This window comes from Chenopodium album, chromosome 27, assembly GCF_948465745.1.
Source record: "Chenopodium album chromosome 27, dcCheAlbu1.1, whole genome shotgun sequence".
NCBI classification, from domain to species: Eukaryota; Viridiplantae; Streptophyta; class Magnoliopsida; order Caryophyllales; family Amaranthaceae; genus Chenopodium; species Chenopodium album.
The window spans coordinates 22,032,313-22,041,781 of record NC_137860.1 but is presented as its reverse complement, the minus strand read 5'-3'; the positions used below and the strand labels follow the sequence as shown (position 1 = coordinate 22,041,781).

The following is a 9,469-nucleotide window of genomic DNA, read 5'->3' as shown; positions in this document are numbered from 1 at the left end:
TTTAAAATTCTCGTGGCAATGTAGTGTAGCCACGGGAATTTTTAAATTTACTCCTGTGACACAAGAGGTCGTGGCTAGGAAATTTGCCACGGGAAAATGGATGTCGTGGCAAATTTTGAATTTTATGCCACGGGTATGTAACGTGGCAAACAAATTCACTTGCCACGAATATTAATGTGGCTAACAAGTTCTTTGCCACAAATTCTACCGTGGCTAATAAACTTAGTTGCCACAAACATTACCGTGACCAGTAATCTTCTTTGCCACAAATATTACCGTGGCTAATAACTTTGTCACCGCAATATACTGTAGCTAATTATTTATTTGCCACAAATAATACCGTGGCAAATAAATCCATTGCCACATTACTATCGTGACAAATAATATCATTTTACACTAATGACTATCGTGGCTAATAATTTCAATGGGCATAAGCTTTAATTTGTTGCAGCATTTATGGTATACGCATAACTGAATATTAAAGATGGAGTTTTTCTCAAATAATATGTCATATTTGTTATTCTTGAAATCGATATATAACATTAAAAAGGTGATATTATGTCTTGGAATCCCATTCATTCAAACATACTTGAATTCGATATCCATACATACAAACATACTAGAAATCAATTGTCTCATAGTCTCATCACTAGCTCACTCTTACTAAAATAAATAAAAAATAAAACACTCAAATCGTTTTGCTGAAGAACACTATATACTCTATATATATGTACAATGTGACAATATGTCTGTACTCCGCTCCTTGTTACCTACAATAAATAAATAGATAAATGATCAAGTTAATATTTTTTCAAAAAGAGCACCAAAAAAAGGATATGTTTTCAAAATGAAAAAGTCAAATTGACACAAAATATAGAACAATTTACTTTAAGCTCATAAATTATAACAACTCGCACATGGCAAAATTCTTTAATGTCTAACTACTGCTGCTATCATGGCATTCGACTTCACTTTAGATGAGTGCCTTCGTTATTGGCAGGGAAGAACCAAATGTATCGTAGCCTTATAGGGGTTTTTCCCCTATGTATTAACCAAGGAGTCACTTTTATCTTCCACAACCAACAAACAGAAATTTCAATTGCATTATTGCAGTTAAGGCATACTTAGAAGTGCATTAGTATGACAGGCTTCTGGTGTAGAAACCTGATTACATAAACGCTCATTGTTATCAGTTGTCTATAACAGTTGAGCATTATATTTTCAAATAACATGGAATCTATCAGGCAAACTCTCTAAGATGGTTACAAATATAGGATATTTTTATTTAAGCTGCAAGAAAGAAGACAACATCGATTGCTGCCATCATAGATAATTTAACGCATAAAATGCTGAACACATACCAATCTGAAAAGGGAAGGCCATCCTCTTTTATAATGTACATGGGTAAATCTGACAATTTTGGTAATTTTCAAACGCCCCCCAACACTAATCAAGTCTTCCTTCGAAAACAAAGGAGATGTTCCAAGAAAAAAATATTAAACATGCTTCCTACTTTACAAAAACCCACAATTTCACAAAGGTCTACGATAAAAATGGTGAAAGTGAGGCAGCATTGGCAACAACAACAAATATATTAATTAAGGTTTGCCACCACGGGCAACAAGATAGAATAGTTTAAGCATTAAAGGTTTATTCTGTTGGTTTTGAGCCGGATTTTCAGTAAAACTGGGAACAATGGCACTGGCTTTATTCCAGGTTCTTCAACTTTGATAAATGTTAGCTACTAATCAAAGTATTACTGATGTAAATTCGAAAGTAACAAATAATCTTCTGTTTGCAGCTCCCAAGTGTGGCTTTCAATATAATTTTGATGGATAAATGTGGGAGGCAACCTCTTATAACGGTTAGTATAGTGAACTATATATCAAATTGTATTACTTGATCATTAAGATCATGTGCTCATGACTTGTAGGTTTCAGCAGCCGGTCTTTACTTAGGTTGTTCACTAACAGGGCTTCCAGTTCTGTTTTAGGTTTGCTATCGATCACTACTTGCTTTCGTTGCCAAAATTTCTCAATTTTTTTTACCATTATGATGATTTACTCTTTTTCTTATTAGTTACAATTCTCAGGACCATCACTTGCTGAGTGATTTCAGTCCTTACATTGCGCTTATTGGTATATTGGTAACTCCAAGCACTGAATTTGCTTTATTATTGTTGTTGCTATTGTGATATGTTTCTAAACAATAAATCAGGCGCATCTTATGGTCATTACTCATAAAATTACCCGCTAATATGATTACCACTACCATATAGGCGTATGATCTTAAAACTTATATCTAAGATAAATCATGCACCAATGAATAATGTATAACAGGTGAAGATAGCATTACTTACTTCATTCCTTTGAACCTTGACTTCTAAATCATCAGAATCTGATGAACTTCCTGCTCCAAGAAAATCCAGAAGTTGACTAAACTTCTTCTCCCAAACTGCATTATTATCAGCAATTTTTCTGTCCACGTCATTCTGAACAGCTTCAGCCTCTTTTTTGGCTTGTTCAGCTTCTAATTTAGCCTGTTCTGCTTATGTTCTAGCATTTTCAGCTTCTTTTCTTGCATCTTCAATTGCTTGATCTGCTTTCTTTTTAACTTCATTCACCTCTTGAGTAAGATCAATTCGAGAGGGCTTTACTTTAAAATGTTGTGTTATACTTCTACCATAGCAACTAGAATCCAACGTAATTCAATTTCTTCCACATATGTATTAGAAAAATGAAATTAAAGTACCAATTATATCATATATTAGCTAATTTAATTTTACTAGCTAATATCATAAATTAGACTAATTTAAGTAGCACATGCACACAAATTATCAGAAAAAACAGATTATACAAAAAAATATAATCAAAGATACAAAGTAATTACTTTACACAAAAAAAAAGAGAGATTAAATTAAATGAAATCAGGAAAATTTCCATACGAAATTATGAAAATTAAAGATCAAAAATCTTAAGCCACACCAAATTGTAGCAGAAATTGTAAAAATAAAATCAAAATTCGAGAACAAATCTGTTCAACCATAGCAACTATAATCCAAAGTAATTCAATTTCTTCCACATATGTATTAGAAAAATTAAATTAAAATCGACATTGATTCACACATTAAAACACAACATATGAGAAAAACGAAGAGTTAATAGATCTAACCTTGAAATTTTGTCTAAGAATTGATCTTCTGAGCGTTAGACGAATCTTCAAATTAGGGACTTTCAAAAGAACGGTTTTGATTCTTTACCAATCAAGGTTTCTGAAATTTTTTTTAGTGCGAAGGTTTCTGAGTTTTGAGGAGAATATTGTGGTTTTGTTAAATAATTTATTAAGAGGCGGCTAATTAAAAAAAAAGTGGCGCCTAATCAATTTTGGGATTAGTGTTTGTGAGTTGTTTTTGTTTGGGGTAATTAGATACCTAATCTGTGAACTACCTTTTTTTTTTTTTTTTTTTTTTTTTTTTTTTTTTGAATACAGTCAAATTACATTATTTTTTAATTAAGATTAAGTGATACTATATATAAGTATCAGTATAAGTGTATAACATAATGAGCTTATGTCCTTTTTAGTTTTTTTGTGTTTTGTTGATATGTGTTTGTTTTATTTTTAATTTAATTTTAAGTGCTTAATTCTATTTTTTTATTACACATGTATGATTATTTATAATGTAATAACTCATTAATTATACTACCTTCGATTATAATGCCTCAAAGTTACAACTAATTAAAAAACGAAGGTGGTATATATATATATATATATATATATATATATATATATATATATATATATATATATATATATATATATATATATATATATATATATATATATATATATATATATATATATATTATAAAGGTGCTTATTAATAAAAAAAATTAAAAAAAACGAAATTACTTATTCAGGGGTTACTTATTTGAAGAGTTACTTGGTCGGTCAAAGGTTACTATTATAAGTTACTTATACCCAACCGAGTAACCCATGAATAACTAACCCCTAACTGACCAGGTAACCCTTGAATAAATAACCCCACAATAAGTATTCTCGAAATATAAAACTACGTACTATGGAGTATATAAATACTTACTATCACATTATCATGTAACTAGAGTGGATAGCACGAGTGTTTGGGTCAATTTTAGATCTAGTTATTGTGGGTTACAAGTAATTGATGTAAGACCATGTTAATTACATTAGAAACGTTTGTTTGATATCATTTGATCTTGATAGTTGAGACCAACAAGAACCATATGTATTAGAACATTTAGAATTGAAGTATAATTATGTTTTCTTACATTATTTAATAACCAAGTTTAAAAAATAAATTGTGTGATTATCATTTCAGCTTAATTTCATTTTAGTTCATTTCAGCTCCAATCAGTTTAGTTCAGTTCAGTTCAGATCTGAGTCGTTTAGTTCAGTTCAGCTTCAAATTTCCTTCATTCTCAAAAAAATATTCATTTCAACCCAAATTAGTTTAGTTTAGTTCAGTTCCAATCAGTTCAGTTCAATTCAACTCCAATCAGTTCAGTTCAGTTTAGTTCAGTTCAGTTGAGTAAATGTGAACAAGCCCTTAGTCTAAGAAAGAGTTAAAGAGTAATTTAACTTTAACTAATACTAGAATTCCTTGATCCAATATTATTTTAATAATAATCCCATAAAATTGATTAACAATATTGTTAGAGAAATATTAGGTTATTGTTAATCCATGTTTTAACAACCTCATTCTAATTATTTCATATAATAGTATAGTCTCATGTCTAGCTTAAGTTATATATATAGGTACTTGTATTATCATTGTAATGTACGTAATTTCGAAACTATGATCATTTCTATTATGGAGCACTAAATTATTTCAGATTATACTTATATTTATTAAATAAAACATTTAGATATATTCATGTGTATCGAATGCTATGTTTCTTGTGAACTATCTTTTCTTTTTGTGATATAAAATTGTTCATAAATAAAAGACATACGACATCTACAAAGAGATTAAGATCTACTAAATACATAATGATTGAATCATATAAAAACATTCGTAAGCAAATTAAAGTTACGATCGTTGTTGCATATCGTACTATCTTATATTTATTCAGTGACAAATTCGGATATAAAATTATAATTTTGTAACTAAAGTTCTAATCAATAAAAAAATAAAAAAAAATAAAAAAAAATTTAAATTTAATTAAACAAAGCTACAATTAAAATGTAGGAGGGAAATTTACCTCCATAATCAGTAAAGAGTTTAACTTAGTTGAAAATTTTGTGTGAAATTCTACCCCTAAAAGTAAACCTCATTAAAATGAGGCGGTAAAACTCCCTCCAAACCAATACTCAGTATAACTAATATATAATTAAAAAAAAAAACAAAACAAAATTAAAAACAAAAAACATTAAGAAAAAGGGTGTAAAACACTTAAACACTAACAGAGTAACAGCTTCCTCTATGCGTTCTTCATCCTTAACTCCATTTTTTTTCCTTTTTTTTTTTGGAAAGCCAGTTCTTTACTCCATCCTCCATTCTCTACCAATTTCAATCTTTTAATCCAACTACTCTCTTCTAGAATCAAGTGGGAAATCTCAAATTTTCAAGTAAGTTCCTTCTCTCCTATATTTGAAATTTAATTTCTCACTGAAATTAGGTTTCAACGGTATTTATTGGGGTTTTTTTTTTTTTTTTTTTTTTTTTTTTTTTTTTTTTTTTTTAATATATATATGTGATATCAAAATATCATTTTGGGTTTCAATGGGTTGCGTGAAATTTGTTTTCAATCTATCATCATCTGCCAATTAGCTGATTTCATAATGTAACTCGAGTTTCAATGGGTTTCAAATCATCATTTCGGGTTTCAATGGGTTTCAATGGACTATGCTGAATGTTGCGCTATTTATTGATAGTTATTTGATTTAGTTGGTGTTCAATATATTTTGCATTTTTATGTGAGATTTGAGTTCGGATCTGATTTGGGTTTAATATTTGATTTTAAAAAAAAAATTATTAATTTTTTTTTCTGGGGCTATATATTGTTTATGCTATCTACGGATTGCGTCCAATTGGTTGGAACATCATATACCCTCTTATTTCTTCTTAGTATTTCAATCATCGATAAAAGTTCTAGTGAGAGCTGTGCAGCAGCTTATCATATAAGAGACCTATACATTGATGGAACCACGATGTGGTAATTGGAAATTGTAGTGTTTAATCAGTGAACTTAACCGGATATACATACCCTTTCTTGAGATAAATATGCCTTTCTGTAGTATTGTTTCTACTAGACACATAATATCTATACTTAATATTTTTGTAAAAGGTTTTTATTTTCCCTTCTTGTGGATGATAAATGGAAATATGGACACATATAGAAATTAGCTTAGACACTTTGGAGGGCCTGTAAGGGCTTCTTTGCAGTTTGAGAAAGGCTCATTATATGCATTTTCTCTCTAACGCGGTGTGTGTGACTTTGGGAATGGTATTGAGTCTACTCTACATGCTACATTTGAATGTTTTGGATAATGAGTATCCCCTTGTCGGTTAGGGTGAAATGTACAAAACTTTTTTATTTGCTCTGTCTCAGATGTGTGTCACTGTGCTATGAATGAATGGACTCTAGTCCTTTTGTATGGCTCGCCATAATCAATAAAGCATTTAACTTGGTTAAAATTTTATAGGAAAATTCATCCTTCTAGAAGCAATATTGGCGGATAAACTCCCTCCAAGTCTCCAACTCCTTCAAGTGCATATAAAAAAAAGTGAAAAATCGTAGTAAAACTTCTAAAGTGGAAAATCAGTTAATCACTTATGATTCATACTCCATTATCTTCTGATTTCAAGCATTTATCCATCATCTACCTTACTCTATTCTCTTACTCAAGTGGATTGGTTAAATGTACTTGTTATAATGGATTTTACAAGTATTTTTATTCCAAAAGGCTACTCTGCTCAAGTGTAACATGGCTGGTAAGCCAGCAGTGGTTACTCGTGTGGTGGATAGCATGACTGATAACCTTAATTAGACCCACACGAGCTGAGGCAACTGATGTTGCAAATGCTGTATTAGATGGTATACTAGTGTTTTTCAGATTCTGAACATCTACATGTTACTTATAGATTCTCATTGATCAATTTTTAGAGTATATACAAAAAGGCATGTTTTCATTTTATTAATACTCATAGTGAACTTCAACTTATTTAGAAGCCTTCTACGGCAGATTTTCTTCATGAGCATGTATAGCATCGTTTTGCTAATATACTTTCACCTCTATATCTGATTGATCCAGGGAGTGATGCAATTATTCTAGGTGCAGTGACCTTGCGTAGCTTATTTCCAGTTGATACCATCTCTACTGTTGGCAGAATATGTTTTGAGGTGATTTCATGCACTTTCTTTTCAGTCATCTAAGAATGAGCTAGTTGTCTGTATTCGGTGCTTTTCTTATTGGACTATGAAGTATGAACTAGTTAACTAGTTTAATGAGGGTAAGACGAGGGAGAAATAAATAAGTGGAAAGGCTTTTGTTTTGGAATTAGAAGTTATGGAGCAATGGTAGTCCTACCTAAAAATGATTCAACGACATAAGTCTATAACAATAAAAATCTAATGTGGAAAGTGAATTGAACTTATATAAATAACTAAATAAAAGCAATGTCAAAGATTAGGAAGCTATGATAAAAATTTCATATGCTATCTTGATATGCTTGCATGAGATTTGAGGTCTAGATAGTTGGGGTTTCTAGTTATTGCCACAATATTGTTCGGGGAGTATTGTGTCATCCATCCCCAACAATGAGATACATAATTTTTTAAAATTCTTTTGGATACATCCTTTGTAATCCATGTAGGCTCTAGCATTAGTAGCTAGACAATAAATAGCTTTTTCCAGCAAGATAATGATTGAAACCTCGAAGGAAAGAAGCAAAAGCCACAAGACATCAACTTATTTGATTCTTAATTGCTATAACAGAAAAATTAGATGCTTAGAAGTCTAACAAAACATTAAAGCTTTTGAAGGAAGTTTAGGGGGGCTCAACTAAGTTGATGATGCATCTGACCATCCATTGAGGACAAATGTTGGGTTGTTCTAGCTTGGTGTAGGCTATCTTCTCTTCACCAGTTTACAGGAACTTATTGCTTAATCCATTTAAAATCAAACCAGGTATTATTAAACTAGTAAAGTTCACTTTAATAATTGAGACCCCTCCAATAATGGCTGTCATTTGTGTGGTTAATTACTTTAAGACTCTGCTCAATCTACAGACGCTATGCATTCAGATGCATGCTGCTTTGCTCCTGGTGCTGCTTTGCTCTATAGCTACTGCTGCTCTGCTCTCGCTGCTGTTGTAAATTTTTTAATATGAAAGAGTAATATTACAGCCATCTATTATTATTAATTTTTTTTATTACAAATGTCCTTTCATATGGTGTCTGAAACATTTAAGAAAATAACCAATTCTTCTTTTGTATATTGCCTAGTCAGGCAAGCAAGCAAAGCAGTCTTTAGGAAATTATATTTAGTTGCCGCTTGGTAGGTATGGGTAATCTAATCATCAACCCGCACATTTACTTGCTTCCACATGTTTGAGTTGTAGCATCTTAGATTGATTTGCTGTAAGTTGTTATATGTATGGACATGCATCAAGTTCTATGACTCGAAACGCAAATTGATAATTAGTCGCTGATGATTGGAACAGGGTAAGAAGCTTGATTGACAACAAGATGAAGATTGTTAGCTAATGGAATGAATTTCTACTAGTTCAATCTGCCATTGATTTCATCGCTAAAGAGAAGGATTTTTTGTTGAAGTTTCGTTTGAGAAGGAGGTTGCTAATTGGATTAATAATGTGAGAGAATAGCTTAAGGTGAAACAAGGCGATTGTTGTTGCATTTGCTGAGTGTTGCTGCATCTGCTTCTGCTTTGTTTCATATTTCAGATTATGTGTCGTGTATGTCAGGACAGATTTGGTTGTATATGGGAACATATGCGCTTGATGCTACAGCTGTTTGTTTTGTTGTCCATAAGATGCTGCTACTGCTGTTGTCTTGACTATACCTTTGTAATCAATGTCCATATGTTGCTGCTGTTTTCATTTGTTATTCAGGCTTCCAGCCTTGTTTGAAGCTTCTATTTATTTGTAAGGAATTTGCAATGAATAATTTACACATGTTTTATGAGAATAACCTCTTGTAAGTATATGTTATACTATCTGCAATTCTGCATTATTAACTAAGCTTAAAAAATGCAAACAAAAAAAAAAAGAAATAAATAAATTTTAATATTTTTGTGCCACTTTTATGATATTTTTTTTAAAACCAAATTTTTTTGTTTTAATAATTATAAAGGTATGACATTTTTATTTTATTTTTTTTGTTTTTTTTGGTAAATGTCATACGACTATAGTAGTGCATAATCAAGTTTCCATCAATTTTACTATAGATTTGACATATATATTATTAAT

General features: G+C 30.8%; 2 long non-coding RNA genes across 3 annotated transcripts; one reads left to right on the top strand and one right to left on the bottom strand.

The window, feature by feature from the left end:
* Positions 1 to 537: 537 nt before the first annotated feature.
* LOC145621025 (uncharacterized) lies at positions 538 to 3,310 on the bottom strand. Its single transcript, XR_014108339.1, has 3 exons — positions 3,172 to 3,310; positions 2,360 to 2,690; positions 538 to 770 (listed from the first exon to the last, which is right to left on the bottom strand). It is a non-coding gene; the product is annotated as an uncharacterized LOC145621025 (long non-coding RNA).
* Positions 3,311 to 5,390: 2,080 nt separating this feature from the next.
* LOC145620906 (uncharacterized) lies at positions 5,391 to 9,204 on the top strand. 2 transcript variants are annotated; one of them, XR_014108314.1, is made up of 3 exons: positions 5,391 to 5,607; positions 7,294 to 7,382; positions 8,705 to 9,204. It is a non-coding gene; the product is annotated as an uncharacterized LOC145620906 (long non-coding RNA). The 2 variants fall into 2 exon arrangements; XR_014108315.1 differs by lacking the exon at positions 8,705 to 9,204 and adding an exon at positions 8,025 to 8,695.
* Positions 9,205 to 9,469: the final 265 nt, after the last annotated feature.